The sequence below is a fragment of the Carcharhinus amblyrhynchos genome, chromosome 16 (genome assembly GCF_965287045.1).
Source record: "Carcharhinus amblyrhynchos chromosome 16, sCarAmb.v2.hapA, whole genome shotgun sequence".
NCBI classification, from domain to species: Eukaryota; Metazoa; Chordata; class Chondrichthyes; order Carcharhiniformes; family Carcharhinidae; genus Carcharhinus; species Carcharhinus amblyrhynchos.
The window spans coordinates 51,259,091-51,285,075 of NC_137339.1; the positions used below are offsets into that span (position 1 = coordinate 51,259,091).

Here is a 25,985-nt window from a genome sequence, read left to right on the forward strand (position 1 = left end):
TCTGCCCGTTGAAGTGGTGGAGGCTGCCTCGCTCAATATTTTTAAGACGCGGGTTGATAGGTTTTTGATAGGCAAGGGGATTAAGGGTTATGGGGAGAGGGCGGGAATGTGGAACTGAGCCACGACAGATCAGCCATGATCTTATTGAATGGCAGGGCAGGCTCGAGGGGCTAGGTGGCCTACTCCTGCTCCTATTTCTTATGTTCTTATGTCTTCTGACAGTTACAGCATTGAACTCCCTTTGATCAACAACTGGACTCCGCGTGACCCCTCAGTCACAAAGGCAGCATTTCTCAGTCCACGACTGACTTTGATGTCTCTGCCACCTTGTGTACTCGTGCTTAAATGCACCACCTCCATCAGCCCATTCCTGGAGAACGCGATCTCCAACGCCTTCTTAAACTTCAGCTGCTGTTCTGTCAAAACTCCGTTGAATTTTTTCCTGCTGGGGGACACATGGAAGCCGATCCCTACAAGAAAACCCTGAGGTCTCAGCGCTCTGAGAGGTTCTTCAGTGAAGCCACAAATTTAAAAATGGTCTTACCTTCCATCTGGTCCTGCTTGTAAAACCTAAAATCAGTCGCAGTTCTGGTGCGAAATGCCCTTCCAATATCGTACACAACAATTTCTCCATTGATTTCTCTGGCTGCAGAAGGCTTCTCAAGATGCAAATGTTTATTTCCTATTGTGCTCAAAAAGATCAATATAACAATGTTGCCTTCCACTCTAAACTGAGCAGTTTGATGTAGGTGGTCAACGACTCAGCTTCTTCATTGAACGTGCCTATTGTACCAAATTTTCCCACCATTTCTCTTTGCTGGCAGCAAGGGTTTTCCCACCCCTAACTATGCCAGAAGCTGTTTTTCCCACGCAGGCTCCTGTGCTCGCTTCTCCTCGAGCATCGTTCTGCAATTACTTAACAACAGAGTCTTCCTCCAATCACCCGCAACTCAACGTCAGGGATAGAGACTGACTTGCAGCCGTTGGCGGCTCTCAATCCAGTATGAGGCACATGTGAATTAACAAGCCAACTGCGGTTGAACACTACACTGCACAATAAATGGCAGGTACTATCAAGGTAAAAGCTGTCCATCTCTCAACAACCCACCAAGACGTTGGTAACACTGAGTCAACCAATCTCCCTGAAATTCTGTCTCTCTAACAAGGGATTCAAATCTTCACCTTTGAAGATTTCCTCTTGGAATTTGCTCCAACTTGAATGGCTTCAACAATGGCCCACCTAGCAGGGTTTCAAATAGCAGGTTGATTTCCCGTGATCCAGAAATATGCACTCAAGCACCAAAACACAAGCACAACTTTAGCTCTTCAGTCATGCCAAAGCAGACTACTTCTGCTGCAAGGAGGTACCTTTACTGCAATAGCCTGCAGCATGGAGTCACCAACTTTTGGCTGCCTCCTTGGACCTTCAGGTTTCTTCTGAGCTATTTTTGATTATTGGGGCTTCCCTTGAGCCTTCCTCCCTTAAGTCTGCACTCACAGTACTTTTGTTTTTTTTCTCTGCTTCTCTCTTTAACTGAACTGTGGTTTTTATCCATCCCTATGCCCGCCTCGTTTATGATCCCTTCCTTTCCCCTGCCTTGATGTTACTCCGCTCTTGGTCACCTGGCAAAGGTTTATTTTCCTAGCCCAATCTGATTTTCCCTATCTTTCTTTATGCTCAGGCATTCTGAGCCTGTCTTAGGCTCAAAGAACTTGCATTGCAAGATGTGTACATGCAGCCCAGTTGTTGAATGTGCGCAAAGTCAGAGTTCAAGTTTCTGACTTCCACTCTGAACACCAAGGTAAGTTTGAGTTTCACATCAAATGGGGCTTTTTTAAATGGAAAATATGTAATATTGTAGAAGCTCTGAAGAAGACTGTGTCTGAACAACTGACATGCTTTTTCATCTGACACCAGTCGAAGTATTGCTTTTTTTTTTGGTTTTAAGTTTTCGATGTTTGAGTTTTTAAAAAATGTGTACATCATCCAATAGCATGAAACACTGCCCAGACTTTTACAAATGCTTTCTAAATATCCATCAACTACTCTCTGCGATAGGATTCAGAGGCTTGAATCTCAAGATCCACCAGCTCCCTTCCAAGTCGGTTCCATCCCTTCATCATCTTGTTTTTGTTTAATCTTGACTTTTCTCTTTTGAGGTGGTAATGCATCCAACTATCTTTATATCCATAAAGGGAAAGAATGAGGCAAGGTTGCCCAATGGCATCCATCCTATTCATCAGCATGCATCAATGATGCAGTGAATGGCAGCAAAGTGGTTCCAAAGTAAGTGTTCCTAAACTTTGGAATAGTGGTATGGCTCCTCAGAAAAAGACTAAATTATTTGGTGACTTGCTAAAGGAACAACGTTACTTGGTCGCATCAGTAGAATGCAGTAAATGGCAGTTATAGCAATATACAAAATTACTTACTTTCATATTCTGCCCTGAACACAAAGGAACATCCTCAGGCTCTTTAGTGGGGGTGGGGCAGAATATACAGCAGGCTAAGAGTCTAATTAAAGGTTTATTCATGAAGGGATTTGAACTAGCTGGAAATATTGAAAATAAGGCAGGGCAGGGCAAACTAGGGAAGAATTTAAAGATGAAGAAACCATTTTAAAATGAACCATGGGATGGTAAGCTCAGATGCAAGTCTAGGTCGGTGACACAGTGAGGGGCAGGAGTAATGCTGCGAGTTTTGGAGGAAATGAAATTCGTGAAGCTGGGGTCAGGAAGCTATCAAACAAGTGCCAAAGACAAGTGGATTGTTAAGGGATTTGTTGTAGATTACGAAGGAATACAGGAGGGTTTAGGCAGCAGAGATGGAGTTGGGCAACATTGCAAAAGCACAGAAGCTGACATAGCAAGGATACTTGGAGTCAAGTGTAATGCAATACAACATACATGCCAAGTATCACAGATAGCAATTTTTAAAAAATATTAATGAAGTACATAAGAGTTCTTGCTGTTTTCTTTTCCTCTTTGGATGATTAACAGTGTTGAGAATTGCTGTACTGTTGCTCAACTCAACTGAACTTTCTGCCTATTTCCTGAGTATTAAGTGTTCTAAACTACCTTGTATCAAAGTATTTCAACACTACAGTTAAATGAAACCACCAACACACTTCCCCTCCTCCCACCATAAAACACAAAAAAGATACACCTATCATAGTTACAGTTCTGCACTATTGGTAGTCAGCCTTGGATTTAAAACTAAGACTAAAACAAATCTCAGAATGGTAGTCTGGGAATTTGAATTCAATTTGAGAGAGGAATAATGATCATGAAGTTATCAGAGTGTTGTACAAGCCCAACGGGTCCACAAACATTCTTTGGGGAAGTAAGTGTCCCTGTTTTGACCTATGTAACCCCATGTCTACAGTAAATTAGAGAGAGTAGAGCCAATATTGAGTCTAGATGAGGGTCATCTTGGCTGTACTAAGAGTCATCTAGACTTGAAACATTGGCTCTATTCTCTTTCCACAGATGCTGTCAGGCTTGCTGAGATTTTCCAGCATCCGCAGCATTTTTGTTTTTATTAAACAACCAAAACGTTGCATCAAACTGCTTCAAAGAAGGACCACCATCACCACCACTTTACAGTCTCCAAGGAAAAGGTAATAAATGCTGGACTTGAAGTGTACAAGGCATTAGTAAAGCTGCCCTTGGAATACTGTATACAGTTCTGGTCACCCTATTACAGAAAGGTTAGCAAATTCAAAAGAGCGCAGAAAAGATTTGCTAGGATGTTACTAGGACTTGATGGTTTGAGTTACAAGAAGAGGCTGGATAGACTGGGACTTTTTCCCCTGGAGTGTGGGAGGCTTAGGGGGATCTTATAAAGAGCTGTAAAATAATGAGGGGCATAGATAAGGTCAACACCTTTTACCAAAGGTAGGGGGATAAAACTAGAAGGCACAGATTTAAGGTGAGGGGGAGAGATTCAGAAGGGTCCAGAAGGGTAGAGGGTGGTGAGTGTCTGGAAACGTGTCTAGGAATAGGAGAGGCTGGTAGAATTTTGTCTTTCAAAAAGCATTTAGACAACTATATGGATAAGATGGGTATAGAGGGATATGGGCCAAATGCGGACAATTGGGACTAGCTTAGTGGTAAAAACTGGGTGGCATGGACAAGTTGAGCTGAAGGCATGTTTCCATGCTGTAAGCTTCTATGACTATGAAAACTGTTGTGGTGGATTGAGGTTATTGGTGAATCTAAATTATCGTGACTGGAAGGAATGAATGGCTCCAAATCTGGCCGACTGTACAAATTACAATCCCTCTCAAAAATAAAGATTTGACAATGCCTCAGACTTAAAGACCATTTCACTCCTATTAAACCCATTTTTGTTTTTATTTTCTGCCCCATCCAGACCATCTACATAAAATACAACTGTAGATTTGGAAGAGCTGCAAATTTTGAAGCAAAACATCTTCTGATAACATCTAACTTAAGGTGTGGTTGGGCATCCTAGCTTTAAAAAATATTCCTTTGTTGCCTATTGATATCTGGACTTCAAATTCTATGCCAGGCCCCAACTGTCAACTGTTATACTGCCTTTCAAGAAAGGAGGGAAAAAGAAAACTGTATTACAGGTTAGTTAGCTGAACATCAGTTATTGGTAAAATGGTGAAATCTGTCATTTGGGGAGTCCCGCACTGCAACAACGTGAATCCAACAGTTTTACGAACCATTAATGATGTGGTTTAGTTTGCCATTCCTCTCTGTGTAAAACTGGGAAATCGCAAACCTAAATACACGTGATCCCACTTGAACCAAATCAAAGTACCTTGATTTAATTTCAGTTGGTACCCTATCACATTCTGAATAAACTTACAAAATTCAGCATTAAATTCAGTTGAAACATCCACTGAACCGTATAAAAACCATTACAATCAATATTAATTTGAAGTATGTGAAACACATATGTAAATACAATCCTCCAGGAAAGAAGGAGACTACCATTCAACTGTCACTGCCACTTCCTTCCCTTCAGGACTGGCGAAAGAACATTTGATAACAATTTATAAAATAGGATCAACAGACCTTACTTGCATACATGCAAAGTTCTGTTGCCATATCTTAACTTGCTCCAAATTGTTCCAACCATTACCCCTACACTTGGTGACCTTCACTTGCTCCCATTCAGATGTCATCTCTGCCTGACTACATCACTGTATTCTCATCCAGCTCTTCAAGCCTTCAAAATCTCTATGCTCCACCAATTTTGATCTCTACAGCAGTCCCAATTTTAATTGCTCGCAGTGCTTTTCGCTGCCTCAACTTAAGATTCTGGTATTCCGTCTCTGAATCTCTCCACCTCTGACCCATTCTTAAAATGTACCACTTCAACCAAGTTCCTGGTCATCTGTACTACTGTCTCCCTGTGTTCATTGTAAAAATGAATTCATTAATAATGCTCATTAAGCATCTTGGGAAATTTTGCTACTTTAAAGGTGCTATATAAAAACAAGGTGAGGAGATGCTGGCGTTGACTGGGGTGGGCACAGTGAGAAGTCGCACAATACCAGTTTAAAAGTCCAACAGGTTTATTTGGAATCACGAGCTTTTGCAGCACTCACCTAATAAAGGAGCAGTGATCTGAAAGCTCATGATTGCAAATACATCTGTTGGGACTTCAACATGGTGTTGTGAGACTCCTTAATATAAATACAAGTTGTATCCTTAATGAGAAGTCCCATCAAGTTGCATATTCTAAACTCAAATTTTCTTTGTTTGCCAGGTGTTACAATTCCACAGATAATATGCATCTACACCAAAGATGTTTAACATCGGCTCCCAAACATTTCCAATTCAACACGAAAATAGTGTACATGGTGTGAGTGAATTATTTCCTATTAGCCTTATGTCAAAACTGAGAAGACGGGCAAGCAATTTTTAAAAGAAATTTAAGTGAGATTTTAATTAATTACACCCTTCACTTCTGAGATCGAAAACAATTCTGACAGCCTAAACTCGTAAGAAGTCTTACAACGCCAGGTTAAAGTCCAACAGATTTATTTGGTAGCAAAAGCCACTAGCTTTCGGAGTGCTTGCTGCTCCTTTGTCAGGTGAGTGGGAGATCTTTTCACAAACAGGGACTTTATATGCCTTCTTACTGTGTTTACCCCAGTCCAACGCCGGCATCTCCACATCAAGCCCAAACTTGTGCCATCAGAAATGCTTCAATTGGCATATGGGTTTATGCCAAGCTATGTCATAGAACATAGAACATAGAACACTACAGCACAAACAGGCCCTTCGGCCCACAAGCTGCGCCGACCACATCACCTACCAACCTACAGACCTATCTATAACCCTCAATCTCATTAAACCCCATATACTCATCCAGAAGTCTTTTAAAAGACCCCAGCGAGTTCGCCTCCACCACCACTGACGGCAGCCGATTCCATTCACTCACCACCCTCTGAGTGAAAAACCTACCCCTAACATCACTTCTGAACCTCCCTCCCCGCACCTTAAATCTGTGTCCTCTCGTAGCGACCATTTCAAACCGGGGAAATAGCCTCTGAGAGTCCACCCTATCTATTCCTCTCAACATTTTGTAAACTTCTATCAGGTCGCCTCTCAACCTTCGTCTCTCCAGGGAAAAGAGTCCCAGCTCCCTCAACCTAACTTCATAAGGCATGCCTCCCAGTCCAGGCAACATCCTTGTAAATCTCCTCTGCACCCTTTCAATAGCTTCTACATCTTTCCTATAGTGAGGCGACCAGAACTGCGCACAATACTCCAAATGAGGCCTGACAAGGGTCTTATAAAGTTCCAGCATCACCTCCCGACTCCTAAACTCAATCCCTCGATTAATGAAGGCCAGTACACCATACGCCTTCTTGACCACCTCCTCCACCTGCGAGGCCGATTTAAGAGTCCTGTGGACCCGGACCCCAAGATCCTTCTGCTCCTCAACACTACTCAGACTTCTGCCCTTAATAGTGTACTCGTTCATCCCGTTGGTTCTGCCAAAATGGACGACAACACATTTATCCGCGTTGAAGTCCATCTGCCACTTCTCCGCCCAGTCCTGCATCCTATCTATGTCCTGCTGCAACTTTTGCCATCCTTCCAGATCATCCACAACACCACCGACCTTCGTGTCATCAGCGAACTTACTTACCCATCCCTCCACTTCCTCATCCAGGTCATTTATGAAAATGACAAACAACAAGGGTCCCAGAACAGATCCTTGAGGCACTCCGCTGGTGACTGACCTCCATTCAGAAAAAGCCCCATCCACAACCACTCTCTGCCTTCTGCAGGCAAGCCAGTTCTGGATCCACAAGGCCAAAGGCCCTTGGATCCCATGCCCTCTCACCTTCTCAAGAAGTCTTGCATGGGGGACCTTATCAAACGCCTTGCTGAAGTCCATGTACACTACGTCCACGGCACTTCCTTCGTCAATGTGTTCAGTCACATTATCGAAGAACTCAACTAGGCTTGTAAGGCACGACCTGCCCTTGACAAATCCATGCTGACTATTCCTGATCATGTCAAACCTCTCCAAATGTTCGTAAATCTTGTCCCTCAGAAGCCTCTCCATCAGCTTACCAACCACTGAGGTCAGACTCACCGGTCGGTAATTTCCCGGGCTATCTCTGTTCCCTTTCTTAAAAATAGGAACTACATCCGCAATCCTCCAATCCTCTGGAACCTCTCCCGTCTCCATTGACGACGCAAAGATCATCGCCAGGGGCTCTGCAATCTCTTCCCTCGCCTCCCACAGTATCCTGGGGTACATCCCATCTGGTCCCGGCGACTTATCTACCTTGATAGAATTCAAAAGTTCCAACACATCCTCCTCCTTAATATTCACGTACTCAATCCTTTCCATCTGCTGCAAATCCATAACAAAATCTCCCAGATCGGCTTCCACCGTGAATACTGAGGCGAAGTACTCGTTAAGCACCTCCGCCATTTCTTCTGGTTCCACACAAACCTTTCCCCCCTCACCTTTTATCGGTCCTATCCCTTCTCTTCTTATCCTTTTACCTTTCACATATTTATAGAAGGCCTATGTCTTCAACAAACTACTTCCTGCGATGATGGAAACTAGCAAAATATTATGCAAGCCAGACAGGGGTTTTATGCATAATGCATGATATCAAATCAAAGTTCTAGTTTAGCAGCTCAGGCAGCACAGTGGCACAATGGCAAGCGCTGCTGCCTTACAGCATCAGGGGCCCAAGTTGAATTCTGGTTTCGGGTCACTATGTGGAGTTTGCACATTCTCCCTTTGTCTGCGTGGGTTTTCTCTGGGTGCTCTGGTCTCCTCAGTCCAAAGATGTGCAAGTTAGGTTGACTAGCCACACTAGATTTCCTCTTAGTGTCGGAGATGAGAAGGGTAAATATGTACGTTAAGGGGATAGGGTCCGGGTGGGATTGTTGTTGATGCAGGCTTGATGAGCTGAATAGCATTCTTCTGCAAGGATTCTATGATTCAGTAGAACAGGGAGGGACTTCCCCCTTTTTCTTTAAAGCTTAAAGGGTTGCTTAGGTAAACACAATGACATTTAATCACTGGGTTCAAATTGTACATCTAAGTAGCATCCTAAAAGCAAAACCATTACAGACCCCATCACAGATAGAGACAGATATGGGAACACATATGCAACGAGGGAGGAATTGGAAGGGTGACCAATGGCTTAATCAAACAATGGATTTGAGGAGGCAGTGGAGGTTCTTTTAAGGTTAAAGGAAACTGAAGTTTAGTTATCAATGACTGGATAAGGAGGAGAGGGGTAGAACACAATTTCAGAGTCTGAATTCAGAGGCAGGGTAGGAGCAAAATTGATATCTAGATGAGATCATTAATTGTAGTACATTGAGTGACTTGGAGCCAGTTGGTGACTGAGGACAGGAAATAGACATTTAAGCTTTGAACAAATTGGAGCTTGAAGATTGGGAGACCAGCAAGGAGAGCCTGGTACAATGGAATGCAAGGGTCTTAAAAACATCAATGATGATTTGAGCTGCAGATGACGTTGCAGAGCCAATAACTGATCTTGCTGAAGGACAAAATTTCATTTGAAGTGCATCTTGGAGTGAAATCAGATATGCTTCACAGACTATGTGCCATTACCTTCTCAGAAAGACTAATTGAAAAACACCATAGAAACAATGCAGAATTTTAGAATTCTAGCAGAATTTTAAACTATATAAATACATAACTGAGATTTTCTTTCCTCAGTAATCAAAAACAACTAAATGTGCAATCTTTACAGGTTTATCTTTTCTAGCTAAACATAGCGCATAGGTGCTGCAACGTACAAGAGTGGGAGAAAGTGTGCGAGTAAGAAAGAAAGCGAGAAAAAAAATCTTGCATTTTTACAACATCTTTCATGACTAATGATATGCAAAAGTAGTTCACAGCCAATAAAACGTTTTTGAAATACAGTCACTATTGTAATTTGGGAAATGTGACAGCCAATATGCACAGCAAATGCCCATAAAGAGCAACATGATAATGCAAATAATGTAGTTTAATGATGTTGTTTGTGCACACACACAGGGCGGTATGGTAGCACAGTGGTTAGCACTGCTGGTTTACAGCACCAGGGACATGGGTTCGATTCCCAGCTTGGGTCACTGTGTTTGAAATTTGCATGTTCTCCCCATGTCTGCGTGGGTTTCCTCCAGGTGCTCCGGTTTACTCCCACATTCTAAAAGATGTCCTAGTCGGGTGCATTGACCTGAACAGGTGCCAGACTGTGGCGACTAGGGGAATTTCACAGTAACTTCATTGCAGTGTATAAGCCTTGTTGGTAATAAATAAACTTTAAAAAAAAACACACATGCACATACTTCCCTCCACCTTGTGGTGAGGAAATGCATGTTTGATGCGTCAGGCTGAAAACCCTTTGATACCACTGCTCCCACAATGTACTACCAAAATGGAACATTTGGACTCGGATGTGACATAGAACACTCTCTTATAGCACATTGTTTGAGAACTACCCAAAAGTATCCTATTCTCTGAACACTAATAGCAACAGATCCCCATTGTAAGTCTAAAGAAACAAGCAGGCTACTGACACTGCTCAAAAAAATGGCATTACAGCATTCAGCCATTGATGATCACACCCCAGATCCTTCTAATTGCATCTACAATGGAAAAAACTTCAATCACTTCCAACTGCACCCTCGAATTACCAACTGCTTATGCTTTGGCCTGCATGTTACAATACATCTGCTCAACTATGCCCCTCATGTCCACCGTTGGTGCCTTTGTCCACATTCTGAGATTTCATGTACTCAGTGTACCAGTTCAACCCACTGTCCAAACAGTCTCACACCAAGGCCTGCTAACCAATCTCTCTCCTCGCTTACATTGGGTCTGGGATACCTGGTTAAATGCTTAAAGGCTTTGCCCCAATACTCTAGCTTCTTAAATGAATACATGTACTCCACCCCCCACCCCAAACTCTCCATTACCTTTAGTCTGGCCTCTGTGCACTCCCCCTTCCTTCACCAAAATATTGGCCCGAGGTGCCCCACAGCTGTCTTCAGCAGGCTCCTAGAAATAGGAGTAAGCCATTTGGCCCTTCCAGCATGCTCCACCATTCATAAGATTATGGTTGATCTGTCTGACCGTAACATCATTTTCCTGCCAATCAAAAATCCCATCTAAATCAACGTTTAATATATTTAATGACCCAGCTACCACTGTTTTCTGTGGAACAGAATTTCAAAGGTTATCAACTTGAGAGAAAAAAATCTTCTGCCTCCCCATTTTAAATACATGACCTCTTATTCTGAGATTATGCTTCTTAATCCTAGATTTCCCTTGACAGGGAAACATCTCAGAATCTACCCAATCAAGCCACCTCAGAACTTCATATGCTTCAATAAAGTTCACTCCTTCTTCTAATCTCCAATGACTTTCCCTTCAAGACAACACCTTCATCCTAAGAATCAACCTAATCAAATTTCTCTGAACTGCTTCTAACCTTCCTGCCAACGTGGATAACCTCATTTCCCCACAGCATATGCCCTCTGCCAATCTTTTGCCCACAGACCTAATATAATCGATATCCCTTTGCAGACCTTACATATCCTCTTCACAACTTTCTTCCCTTTGCGTCATTTGCAAATTTGGCTATAATACAATCTGTCCTTTCAAAATCATTAAAATGGATCACAAACAGCACTGATCCTGCAATGCAAACTAGTCACGGCCTGTCAACCTGAAAATGACCGATTTATTCCAAATGTTTCCTGTTAGTTAGCCAATCCTCCATCCATGTTAAGATGTGGCTACCAACACCTTGAGCTCTTGCATGGCACCCCAACATCTTTGCGTGGCACCTTACCACCTTGAAGAAATGCTTTTAATTAATTCAAATGCACCACATCTATTGATTCTCCTTTATCCACCCTGCTTGTTATATCCTCAAAGAACTCTTAACAAATTTGGAAATCCCCTTTCACAGAACCATATCAACTTGGCCCTGCTACTTCTTCCTTAATAATGGATTCTAGCATTTTTCCAATAACTGAAGTACTAGTCAACAGTTTGCCGCTTTTTATTGCCCTTCTTTCTTGAATATTGGTGTTACATTTATGGTTCCCTAATTGCTGGGACCTTTCCAGAATCTGGGAATTTTGGAAGCTTACAATCAATGTATCCATTCTCTCTGTAGACAGTTCTTTCAAGACCCTAGGATGTAGGCTAGCTATCAGGTCCAGGGGACTTAGTGTTTAGACCTGTTAGTTCTTTTTTTTTGTACGATTGTTAAGTTCAACCCCCCCCCCCTTTTCCCACTGCTTTTTTACTGTTCTTGTGATTTACATCTTACTGTGAACATGGATAGAATATACTTGCTCAAAGCCTTTGTTTTTTCCTGTTTCCCATTAATTTCCCAGCCTCACCCCCCATGGGACCAACATTTAGCTCATCTTTCCCTTTTTATACATTTGTCAAAGCTTTTAGTGTCTGTTTTTATATTCCTTGCTAGTTTCCTCTGATACTTCAATTTTGCTCCATAATTTTTCTAGTCATCCTTGCTTTCATTTTTCTGGGTTCCCATTAATTTTTGCATCATTGCGGATTTTTTTTTTTAATTTGATACCATCCTTAACTGCCTTAGTCAGTCATAGAAGGTGCACCCTTTCTTTCTAAACGGAATAATAATTTGAGAATTATGAAATACCTTCTTAAATGTCTCCATTATGACATGGTTCAAGATGTTTTTCTAAGCTAAAGGTTGCGTTCTAAGCAAAAGTAGCTTTATTCCCATTTAAAAGTATGTAACAGTGCAGAAAGACAGCCCAGGTGAAATCCAATTTGACAGAGATGACTTTGGTATTTGCAGAATAGATCAAGTTGTGATAAAGTTAGACAATGCAACAAAAGTGGGCTGACAGGAACAGTAGAAGCAGAATTAAGTGGATGATTTCTCTCTTCTCTCCTGTTGATTTTTCAGTCTTAATCTAGGTACTATCGCTGTGTGAACTCATAACATAAAACTGACTCTGACATGGCACTATTTTACAACTTCATTAAAAGGCAGAGAATGGCTGATGCAAATGCAAAAAATGTGAAGATGCTGGAAATGTAAAATAAAAACAATGTGCTGGAAGCACTCAGCAGGTCTGGCAACATCTGTGGAGAATTAAATTAATATTAATGTTTCAGGTCAATGATGTTTCATCAGAACAGATGAAAGGTCACAGAACTGAAACCCTGTAGTCTGTTTCTCTCTCCACAGACACCACCACAGATCTGCTGAGTATTTCTAAAATTCTGCTTCTATTACAGAATGGATGACACTGAATATCCTGGAATGTTATGGCAATGGAAACAGGCTTATTACTCCAAGTTTGGGTTTGAGGGAAATTGTTGGCTTAGAGTGCACTTTATTCTGTTGTAACCGTAATGAAGTTGATCCAGAAGTTTCAAGCTGACTTTAGGCGGCTGAAATGGCCAAGTGTTCTCTCTCTTGCTGCTAAAGTTATTGACTTGTGTCAAATAAAAAAAATTTGTAGCTGAGATCATGCATCTGATTATTTCATTTTGTTGAAAAGCTATGCAAATCTAACCATTCTAAATAAACTATGAAGGTGGCAGGAAAATGACAGATTATATTCAAGTAAACTTTTAGATGAGTATGGCAATATCAAATTTGATTCATTAGCAGCATTACTAGTGGGCTTGGTACTGTAAATTATATTTTGTAATATCACTATTACGCAGTGTTTCAGCTCAGTTATGTAAAATAAAAATTATGTAGTCGAGGAGAATACTGAGATACAGGCTTTTAGACTAGACGGGATTGAGGTACATAGGAGGAGGTGTTAGCAATTCTTGAGAGTATGACAATAGATAAGTCCCCTGGGCCGGATGGGATTTACCCTAGGATTCTCTGGGAGGCTAGGGAGGAGATTGCAGAGCCTTTGGCTTTGATCTTCACGTTGTCATTGGCTACAGGTATACTGCCGGAAGACTGGAGGCTGGCAAATGTTGTCTCCTTGTTCAAGAAGGGGAGTAGACACCATCCTGGGAATTATAGACCGGTGAGCCTTACTTCTGTTGGGGGCAAAATTTTGGAAAAAATTATAAGGTACAGGGTTCATAATCATCTAGAGAGAAATAAATTGATTAGGGATAGTCAACACGGTTTTGAGAAGGGTAGGTCGTGCCTCACAAACCTTAGAGTTTTTTGAAAAGGTGACCAAAGAGGTGGATAAGGGTAAGGTAGTTGACGTGGCGTATATGGATTTTAGTAAAGCGTTTCATAAGGTTCCCCATGGTAAGCAACTGCAAAAAATGCAGATGCATGGGATTGAGGGTGATTTAGCAGTTTGGATCAGGAATTGGCTAGCTGATAGAAGACAGAGGGTGGTGGTTGATGGGAAATATTCAACCTGGAGTTTAGTTACAAGTTGTGTATCTCAGGGATCTGTTTTGGGGCCACTGCTGTTTGTCATTTTTATAAAATGGCATAGAAGGATGGATTAGTAAATTTGCTGACGACACCAAAGTCGGAGGAGTTGTAGACAGTGAGGATGGATGTTACAGTTTGCAGAGGGACATAGATAAGCTGCAGAGCTGAGCTGAGAGGTGGTAAATGGAGTTTAATACAGAAAAGTGTGAGGTGATTCACTTTGGTAAGAGTAACAGGAGTACAGAATAAAGGGCTAATGGAAAGACTCTTGGTAACGTTGACGAGCAGATAGATCTCAGTATACATGTGCATAGCTCCCTGAAAGTTGGCACCCAGGTTGATAAGGTTGTTAAGAAGGCGTACGGTGTGTTAGCTTTTATTGGTAGAGGGATTGAATTTCGGAGCCGTGAGGTCATGTTGCAACTACAAAACTCTGATGAGGCCGCACTTAGAGTATTGCGTAGAGTTCTGGTCGCTGCATTACAAGAAAGATGTGCAGGCATTGGAAAGGGTGCAGAGGAGATTTACCAGGATGTTGCCTGGTATGGTGGCAAGGTCTTATGAGGAAAGGCTGAGGGACTTCAGGTTATTTTCATTAGAGAGAAGGTTAAGAGGTGACCTAATTGAGGCATACAAGATGATCAGAGGGTTAGATAGGGTGGACAGTGAGAGCCTTCTTCCTCGGATGGTGACGGCTAACACGAGGGGACATAGCTTTAAATTAAGGGCTGGTAATTATAGGACAGATATCAGAGGTAGGTTCTTTACTCAGAGGGTAGTAAGGGCATGGATTGCCCTGCCTGCAGCAGTTGTGGACTCGCCAACTTTAAGGGCGTTCAAATGGTCAGTGGATAGGCATATGGATGACATTGGAATAGTTTAGGTTAGAGGGTCATTAGATTGGTTTCCACTGGTCAGCGCAAGATCGAGGGCCAAAGGGCCTGTACTGCGCTGCAATGTTCTATATTCTATAACATTGGCTACCTCACTAATTCGACAGTGCGAAATTCACCATCATATTAGCACATCCTGTACAGAATCTGCAATTTTCCTATATGAATATTTTTAACAACTCCAAGTTATGCATGGAATGACAGTTACTAAATCACTATAAATACTATTGCCAATAAGATCTGAATCTCCCATCAATTAGAGAGCACTGCACAAAAGGGGATTATTCACAAAGGATGTGCATTACTGTAATCTTAGACTACAAAAGCACACGCCGTTTCTTGAGAAGACTGTAAAATGCATAGTAAGTTGTAGCATTTAACAACAATTCTGGTTATTTGAATCTTTTGTGATCCATGATGTGGAATTTATTGACATTCCAAGTCCTGTATGAATTAGTTCTAAGCAAGAGTGAACATATCGCCACAAAGAGAAAGAGGGTCTGCAGCATAGCAATTACTAGTTGAAAGCACATCTTATTCATCTAACATGCTCAGTCAAGTTATATGCTAATGGAATCATAGAATTCTACAGTGCAGGAGGCCATTTGACCCATCGAGTCTACACTGGCCACAATCCCACCGAGACCCTATCCCATAACCCCATGTATTTAGTCTACCTAGCCCCCCGACACTAAGGGGCAATTTTGTACGGCCAATCCACCTAACCCTCACATCTTTGGACTGTGGGAGGAAACCAGAGTGCCCAGAGGAAACCCATGCAGACATAGGGAGAACATGCAAACTCTACACAGTGACCCAAGCTGGGAATTGAACCCGGGTCCCTGGCACTTTGAGGCAGCAGTGTTAACTTCGCCACCATGCTGCTCCATGTTTGGCTAATCTTGACATACAGTTTTTTTTCAATTAGTTTACTAAGATCCAGACATGATTTTCTCTTCTGATGGAGAACTTTGGGAAATGTAGATACAAAGTCATCGATCCTTCCCAAGCATACTGCATTTACCACGTCTTAAATTAGTCATGCTCATTCCAAAATATTAATTTACATCAAGTAACTATCTGTTTTCACCGTCCTACTACAAGAGTGTTCCATATATCTACCACACGCTCACTGAAGTAATACTTCCATAGGTTAATTTGAAATAACACACAAGGCACTGGTCATGCCCTTTGATTTGAACAGGATGAAACAGTTCATCATGGTCTACCTTATTAGTTCCTTTAGAGTCCTAAAATCAGTAAATACATCAACTCTCATCTGGTTACTGAAATAGTTAGAGCTTTTTACAGTATACTATATTACTGTTCAATAGAAGGGTTGAGATTAAAACTAGCCAGAAAAATTTCAGCCACAAAAGAAACTTGGGATAGTGGTGTAGACAGCAGAGGAGAGCAAGAGTAATGACAAAAGGAAACAGCCACATAATGAACCCCAATCATGGATTCTGTCAGACCAACACTGAAACATTCAGCAAAACCTTCACACTGCCAGGACAATTTTTTTCTTCCCACTACTTGTAATAAAAACTATGCCCAATGCCAACCACTTTAGACCCAAAATCCATGATGAATGCTTTAAACACAAATATCAGAAATTAAACAATTTCACTGCAGACACGTACAATGCACAGGGTATAAAGACCCAGGTAGAAAAATTTCTGACTTCACTACGAGTATATGCATTATTGTACACAGTTTTGAAAATACAATGGAATTATTATGCATTTGAAACACTTTTTACAGTACACTATACTACTGATTTTCAACTGTAGCACTTTACATTGTTGGGTTATTTTCAATAGAAGGCTTGAAATTAAAACTAGCTAGAAATATTTCAGCCACAAAAGAAACTTGGGATAGTGAGAAAAATCACTGTTCTTATAACAATAATTTGCATTTATATAATGCTTCTAACACAATGGATGACAATTTCCAAAGCAGGTGAGCCAAAGTGGATTAAGAGGATGGGTGAAAGGCAGGCAATGTTACAGAATTGGAAACAGACACATATGTGGCTGAAAGAGCTCATCAGCCATGAATATCTAAGAAAATAAAGGCAGATATTAAATGGAAAGAAAATGCATACAAAGTGGCAAAAATTAGTGGGAAACCAGAGGATTGGAAAATCCTTAAAGGTGAACAGAAAGCCATGGAAAAAGTGATAGAGAAAAGGCAGATTGAGAGTATACTAGCATAGAATGTAAAAACAGATAGCTAATGTTTCTACAAATATATAAAATGAAAAAGAATGGCTAAGGTAAACACTGGTTCTTGAAAGGGGTATTTAATAATGGGAAATCAGCCATGATCTTATTGAATGGCGGGGCAGGCTCGAAGGGCTAGATGGCCTACTCCTGCTCCTATTTCTTATGTTCTTATGAAATGAGGAATTGGCTGAGACATTGAACAGGTATTTTGTATTGGAGCAGTGGAAAACAAATAATGTGCCAAAAATTGATGACAACATGGCTATGGCAGGTGAGGATCTAGAAATGATCATTATCACAAAGTAGCAGCGTTGGGCAAGCTAATGAGGCTAAAGGTAGACAAGCCTCCTGGCCCTGATGGAATGAATCCCAGAGTACTGAAGGAGATGGTGGGGAAATAGCAAATGTGCTCATAATAATCTACCAAAATTCGCTGGACTCAGGGGCAGCTCTGGCAGATTGAAAAACAGCATATGTGATGCCACTGTTTAAAAAAACAGGGAGACAAAAGGTGGGTACCTATAGGCCAGTTAGTTTATCTTCTGAAGTGGGGAAAATACTTGAATCTATCAAGGAAGAAAATGACACATCTAGATAGAAATTGCCTTATTGCGCAGATACAGCATGGGTTCATGAAAGGCAGGTCATGTTTAATTAATTTATTAGAACTCTGAGGACATTACCAGCATGGTGGACAAAGGCAACGGTGGATGTGGTGTATCTGGATTTCCAGAATCATAGAGTCAGAGTGCAGGAGGAGACCATTTGGCCCATCAAGTCTGCATTGACCATAATCTCACCCATGCTGTATCCCTATAAGCGCATGTATTTACCTTAGCTAGCCCCCCTGACACGAATGGGCTAAATTGCATGGTCAATTCACCAAACCCGCACATCCTTAGACGGTGGGAACAAACCAGAAAACTCAGGAAATCCACACAGACACGTGGAGAATGTGCAAACTCCACACAGACAATGACCCAACGCGGGAATCGAATCTGGATCCCTAGCGCTGTAAGGCAGCGGTGCTAACTATTGTGTTATCATGCATTCAACAAAGCATTGCTCAAGATAAAGGTGCACGGTGTTACAGGGTAAACATTAGCATGAATAGAGGATTGGTTAACTTACAGAAAGCAGAGACTGGGTATAAATGATTGGTGGTCAGTGACTAATCGTGTGCCTCAGGGATCAGTGTTGGGGCCTCAATTGTTTACAATTTACACAAATGATTTGGAGTTGGGGACCATGTATAGTGTATCAAAGTTCACAGATGACATTAAGATGAGTGGTAGAGGAAAGTGTGCAGAAGACACAAATGTTTGCAAGAGTACAGATAGATTGAACGAGTGCGCAAGGGTCTGGCAGATGGAGTAGTGCTGGTAAACGTGAGGTCATTTATTTTGGTAGGAATAACAGCAAAATGGACTATTATTTAAATGGTAAAAAATTGTGGCATGCTGCTGTGCGGAAGGACACAAGTGTCCTTCTGCATGATTCGCAAAATGTTGGTTTGCAGGTGCAGCAGGTAATTAAGGCAACAAACAGAATGTTATCCTTCATTGCTAGACGGATGGAGTTTAAACATAGGGAGGTTATGTTGCAGCTGTACAAGGTGCTGATAAGGCCAGATCTGGAGTACTATGTACAGTTTTGGTCTCCTTATTTGAGAAAGGATATACTGGCACTGGAGGGTGTGGGGGTACCTTGTTGAATGTTTTTAAGGCATTGATAGATACATTTTTGAACAAAGGATTTGATTTATTATTGTCACGTGTATTAACAGTGAAAAGTATTGGTTCTTGAGTGCTATACAGACAAAACATACCATTCATAGAGAAGGAAATGAGAGAATGCAGAATGTAGCATTACAGTCATAGTTAGGGTGCAGAGAAAGATTAAGCCCATTCAAAAGTCTGAAAGCAGCAGGGAAGAAGCTGTTCTTGAGTCGGCTGTACGTGACCTCAGACTTTTGTATCTTTTTCCCGACAGAAGAAGGTGGAATATGCTGGCTGCTTTGTCGAGCAAGCGGGAAGTGTAAACAGAGTCAATGAATTGGAAGCTAGTTTGCATGGCGGATTCGCTACACTCATGCCCTTTTATAGATCCTTGCAGTCTTGGGCAGAGCAGGAGCCATACCAAGCTGTGATACAACCAGAAAGGATGCTTTCTATGGTGCATCTGTGAAAGTTGGTGAGATTGTAGCTGACATGTTAAATTTCCTTAGCCTTCTGAGAAAGTTGAGGCCCATTGTTGGACTTTCTTAACTATAGTGTCGGCATGGGGGGTGGGGGGTGTGTGTGTGTGTGTGGGGGTGGGGTGTGTGTGTGTGTGTGTGTGTGTGTGTGTGTGTGTGTGTGTGGGGGTGGGGTGTGTGTGTGTGTGTGGGGGGGGGGGGGGGGGTGTGTGTGCAGGGTGTAACCAGGACAGTTGCTGGTGAACTGGAGACCCAAAAACTTGAAACTCTCGACCCTTTCAACTTTGTCCCCATTGATGTAGACAGGGGCATGTTCTCCTTTACACTTCCTGAAGTCAATGACAATCTCCTTCATTTTGTTGACATTGAAGGAGAGCTTATTGTTGCTGCACTCGTTCATCAGATTCACTATCTCATTCCTGGACTCTGTCTTGTTACCAGCAAACTTCAAAATTGAATTGGAGGGGCATTTGGCCACACAGTCATAGGTGTATAAGGAGTATACTAGGGGGCTGAGAACATAGCCTTGTTGGGCACCGGTGTTAAGGATGATCATGGAAGAGGTGTTGTTGCCTATGCTTACTGATTGTGGTCTGAGAGTTCGGAAGTTCAGGATCCAGTTGCAGAGCGAGGTGCCAGGGCCCAGGCCACAGAGTTTGGAGATGAGTTTTGTGGGAATAATAGTGTTGAAGGCTGAGCTGTAGTCAATAAATAGGTGTCCTTGTTACCTAAGTGTTCCAGGGTTGAGTTGTTGGTCCTCATCGATGACGATGAACGAACTCGACACCATTAGTCATTTTGAGGCTGGTTACGGTGTGTCTGAAGATGACTGCTTAGGCCAATTTGGGCACGGAATGTCCTGGCACATATCGGACAGACTTGTGTAGACACTGTAGTTGTTGCGCTGGTGGCTCTGGACTTGCGCAGTTCGCGCTTAAGTTGTGCTTCAGTAATACACCTTGCTTCGTAAGTTTGACAGCCTTTGTGGGTGAGGCAGCGACAGGTAGGGCGGTTTTGTGCCAGCGTTTCTCAGATGGTCGTATCTATGTCAAGTGACTTCAGGGAGGCCTTGAGTGTGTCTTTGAAATGTTGCTTCTGCCCTCCATGCGAACATCTTCCAGCAGAGAGGTCCCCAGAAAGGAGCTGCTTAGGTACGCGTGTGTCTGACAGACAGATATCGTGACCTGCCCACGGGGTCTGCACTCTCATCAGCAGCGTGGACTGACAGTAGGCTTGCTCTAGAGAGAACTTCAGTGTCTGGTACTTTGTCTTGCCATCTGATGTGTAATATTCTGTGAAGACAAGTCATTTCAATTCCATTTCCAGGGTTGCGTGCAGGGCCAGGGAAATGGCGTCTACTCTGGACCTGCTGCGGCAGTAGGAAAACTGTAGTGGGTCCAGGAGGCTGGCATTGATTCATGCCATGACTAACCTTTCAAAGCACTTAAAATGATGGATGTCAGAGCCACCGGCTAATAGCCATTAAGGCACACTGCTTGGTTTCTCTTAGGTATTGGGATGATATTCATCTTCTTGAAGTGTATAGCAACCTCAGATTGTTGTAGAGAGGTTGAAGATGTCTGTGAATACCTCCTCCAGCTGATTCATACAGGATCTAAGTGCACGTCCGGGTACCCCATCCAGGCCAGTTGCTTTCCGTGGGTTGGCCTTCAAGAAAGCAGCTCTGACATCTGCAATGCTGACCCCAGATACAGGTTCATCCAAGGCTTCCAGAGTGGAGGAATTAAGGGTTATGGTGAGTGGGTGAATTAGTGGAACTGAGTCCATGAAAAGTTCAGCCATGATCTTGCTGAATGGTGGAGCAAGCTCAAGGGGCCAAATGGCCGACTCATACTCCTAGTTTTTATGTTCATCTTTGAACAAGTATGATACCAAAGTTGTGAACAATCTGGTTCAGCCTTAGACAGGGTACCAGGGAGAGGGATGGAGTTCGCAACAGGAAACAAAGGTAACGAATGACAGCATAGTGGCACAGTGTTAGCATTGCTGCCTCGCAGTGCCAGGGACCTGGGTTCAATTCTTGCCTCGAGTGACTGTGGAGTTTGCACATTTCAGTGCCCTTGTGGGTTTCCTCCAGGATGTGGGGATCATTAGCCATGTCAAATTGTCCCTTAGTGTTATGGGGATTAGTATGGTAAATATATGAGTTAAAGGGAGAGAGTCCAGATGGGACTGTCGTCAGTGCAGGCTCGATGGGCCAAATGACCTCATTCTGCACTGTAGGGATTCTCTGATTCGATTCTATGATTTATCTTTCTAATATATATTTGAGGAACTTTTACTCATCCTGTACTGGTAGCTGGTTAAGCAGTCTTAGAGATGTTGGCGGGTGTTAACTGTAGTAAATTAAGTAACGTATGTATATTGGATGATGCACAAACACAAAGATAAATTCATTTACACTGGGGTGCGAGTAGTGTTTGCAGCCATTCATTTGCAATGTTTTATCTGTTGATTAATTCTAAAAGATCTCCAACCAGAGTAACTGGCTGGTACTAGTTTAACAGTGGGTTTGACACACGCAGTAGTGAGGTGGTTAACGTACGCAAAAACTGGCACAGTATTTTCCGATTATCTCACAGAGAGGCAACATTTAGATGGGAAGTTTCTTGCCAATGGAAACCCCAAGGATATGGATGGTGGGAGGATCAGTGCTAATAATGCCTTTTATCTTCAATAACATGACAATTGCAGAATTCCCCAAAAGTTCAGGGGTTACCACTGTCAAAAATTTAACAGAATGAGCCACAAATACTATGGATGCAAAAGCAGGTCAAAGACTGGGAATCCTTTGGTCAGCATCTCAGTTCCTAGCTCCCCAAAGGCTGTCTCCTATCTACAAGGCACAAGCCAGGAGTTTGATGAAATATTCCTGACTTAACAGGTGAGTGCAGTTCCAAAAGTGCTCAAGGGACTAAACACCATCTAGGTGTTGCAAATATCTAGTTCATTAATTCCTAAAATTAATAGTTACATTTTAAAATTTTTAAATCATGAAGTTTTAAATGCAGATAAATAGGGAAATATATTTGAGAAACTGGTAAACACAACTCTGATGTAAATGCAAATAAAATAACTCAAACAAGTTTGGACTTAATTAGTTAAAACCTAAACCTATGTTTATCTTCAAGGTTAGAGTTAAACATCAAAACACTGAACAATAGATGACCTATTTTTGTATGTCAGTAGAGCTTGGACATTCATTGTCATCTCCATAAAAGATGTTAAAAGCTTGCAATTCTGGGAAAGAGGGTTGCAAATTAGCAATATAAGTTAATAATACAAATTGTAGAATCAAACAATTATGTTGAATTTATATTTTGATTTGTTCTATTTGAGGGCTTCCCAAATTATTCAACATCGTCACAGAGATGAGCTGTGGGGGTTAGAAGGTTCTTTCGTTCATTTCTTTTCTCAGAAGGCAATTGCAGTTTTGGTTCAGGTGCAGATTGCAACTCACTGAGCTGGGACAGCCAAAGGAAATTAATGGAATTTGGTTCTGCATTTCAAGCAGACAAAATACCAACTTTGTACAAAAAGCAGATGAGGCTCAAGTGCAGTTTGGAATTGGCAAAAGATTTAACTAGCTTGAAGCAAAAGAAGAAATCTACAGAGATCCTCACAGTGAAAGGAAGTTCTTGTGATAGTCAGTTTTGGAGAATTCATGAGCATGGAGAGGTTGGAAGTTTACTTAGCTAGAGTTAGAGAAAGAAATTTACAGTAACCTGCATAGTAAAAACCAGTACTCAGCTTGGAAAATGCAGTAAAGTCTATGTTTGAACTGAATAAATCAATTGAGAGGTATTAAAAATTGGAAGACTGTTTTGCCCAAAAGCTAATTCAAGAATCCCCTTGAAATGTCTTGAGAAATCTGGAATACTGAAGAAAATAAAGAGCAAATTCCGGAGGACTACGGCACAACTTGTAGGAGGGTCTCTAAAGAAGCGAAATGTCCTTCAAGATTGTTGCATAAGGGGCCTCTTTGTTTTTTTTTGGGAGGAGGCTTCTTCCCTGCTACCATCTGACTTTTGAATGGACCTACATAGAACATAGAACATAGAACACTACAGCACAAACAGGCCCTTCGGCCCACAAGTTGCGCCGACCACATCACCTACCAACCTACAGACCTATCTATAACCCTCAATCTCATTAAACCCCATATACTCATCCAGAAGTCTTTTAAAAGACCCCAGCGAGTTCGCCTCCACCACCACTGACGGCAGCCGATTCCATTCACTCACCACCCTCTGAGTGAAAAACTTACCCCTAACATCACTTCTGAACCTCCCTCCCCGCACCTTAAATCTGTGTCCTCTCGTAGCGACCATTTCAAACTGGGGAAATAGCCTCTGAGAGTCCACCCTATCTATCCCTCTCAACATTTTGTAAACTTCTATCAGGTCGCCTCTCAACCTTCGTCTCTCCAGGGAAAAGAGTCCCAGCTCCCTCAACCTAACTTCATAAGGCATGCCTCCCAGTCCAGGCAACATCCTTGTAAATCTCCTCTGCACCCTTTCAATAGCTTCTACATCTTTCCTATAGTGAGGCGACCAGAACTGCGCACAATACTCCAAATGAGGCCTGACAAGGGTCTTATAAAGTTCCAGCATTACCTCCCGACTCCTAAACTCAATCCCTCGATTAATGAAGGCCAGTACACCATACGCCTTCTTGACCACCTCCTCCACCTGTGAGGCCGATTTAAGAGTCCTGTGGACCCGGACCCCAAGATCCTTCTGCTCCTCAACACTACTCAGACTTCTGCCCTTGATAGTGTACTCGTTCATCCCGTTGGTTCTGCCAAAATGGACGACAACACATTTATCCGCGTTGAAGTCCATCTGCCACTTCTCCGCCCAGTCCTGCATCCTATCTATGTCCCGCTGCAACTTTTGCCATCCTTCCAGATCATCCACAACACCACCGACCTTCGTGTCATCAGCGAACTTACTTACCCATCCCTCCACTTCCTCATCCAGGTCATTTATGAAAATGACAAACAACAAGGGTCCCAGAACAGATCCTTGAGGCACTCCGCTGGTGACTGACCTCCATTCAGAAAAAGCCCCATCCACAACCACTCTCTGCCTTCTGCAGGCAAGCCAGTTCTGGATCCACAAGGCCAAAGGCCCTTGGATCCCATGCCCTCTCACCTTCTCAAGAAGTCTTGCATGGGGGACCTTATCAAACGCCTTGCTGAAGTCCATGTACACTACGTCCACGGCACTTCCTTCGTCAATGTGTTCAGTCACATTATCGAAGAACTCAACTAGGCTTGTAAGGCACGACCTGCCCTTGACAAATCCATGCTGACTATTCCTGATCATGTCAAACCTCTCCAAATGTTCGTAAATCTTGTCCCTCAGAAGCCTCTCCATCAGCTTACCAACCACTGAGGTCAGACTCACCGGTCGGTAATTTCCCGGGCTATCTCTGTTCCCTTTCTTAAAAATAGGAACTACATCCGCAATCCTCCAATCCTCCGGAACCTCTCCCGTCTCCATTGACGACGCAAAGATCATCGCCAGGGGTTCTGCAATCTCTTCCCTCGCCTCCCACAGTATCCTGGGGTACATCCCATCTGGTCCCGGCGACTTATCTACCTTGATAGAATTCAAAAGTTCCAACACATCCTCCTCCTTAATATTCACGTACTCAATCCTTTCCATCTGCTGCAAATCCATAACAAAATCTCCCAGATCGGCTTCCACCGTGAATACTGAGGCGAAGTACTCGTTAAGCACCTCCGCCATTTCTTCTGGTTCCACACAAACCTTTCCCCCCTCACCTTTTATCGGTCCTATCCCTTCTCTTCTTATCCTTTTACCTTTCACATATTTATAGAAGGCCTTGGGATTCTCCTTAATCTTACTCGCCAAGGTCTTCTCATGACCCCTTCTGGCTCTCCTAATTTCCCTTTTAAGTTCCCTCCTACAGTCCTTATACTCCTCAAGATCTTTAACATCTCCTAATTCCCTGAACCTCTTGTACACCTTCCTTTTCTTCCTGACTAGGTTCAACACATCCTTTGTGCACCACGGTTCCCTCGACCCACCAAAACCCCCTCGTCTCATCGGAACGTTGTCATTCAGAGCTCCAGACACACATTCCTTGAATATCTGCCACCTTCCTTCGGTACTTTTCCCTAAGAACGCCTCCTTCCAGTTTATTTGTCCAAGTAACTTCCTGACTTCTTCGTATCTCCCCTTACCCCAGACAAACACCTTCCTAGCCTGCCTGATCCTATCTCGTTCCAACGCAATTGTGAAGGAGATAGAATTATGGTCACCATATCCAAGATGCTCTCCTACCGAAAGATCCATCACCTGCCCTGGTTCATTCGCCAGTACCAGGTCAAGTACAGCCTCTCCCCTCGTAGGCTTGTCCACATACTGCGTCAGGAAACCCTCCTGAACACACCTAACAAACTCCTCCCCATCTATACCCCTTACCCTAGGGATATTCCAGTCGATGTTTGGGAAATTGAAGTCTCCCATCACGACAACTCTGTTATTAAAACATCTCTCCAGAATCTGTTTCCCTATTTGCACTTCAACTTCCCTGTCACTATTGGGCGGCCTATAGATTACACCCAGCAAAGTTTTTGACCCTTTGCTGTTCCTAACTTCCACCCACAGAGATTCTGTAGACAATCCCTCCACGACATCCTCTTTCTCTGTAGCCATGACACTTTCCCTGATCAACAGTGCCACGCCACCACCCCTTCTGCCACCCTCCC

The 25,985-nt window shown here is 42.6% G+C and overlaps 1 protein-coding gene across 2 annotated transcripts in view; it reads right to left on the reverse strand.

The window, feature by feature from the left end:
* The window catches only part of gnas (GNAS complex locus), a 365,649-nt gene that overhangs the window by 119,518 nt on the left and 220,146 nt on the right, over positions 1 to 25,985 (reverse strand). The gene's annotated exons all lie outside the window — the stretch shown is intronic.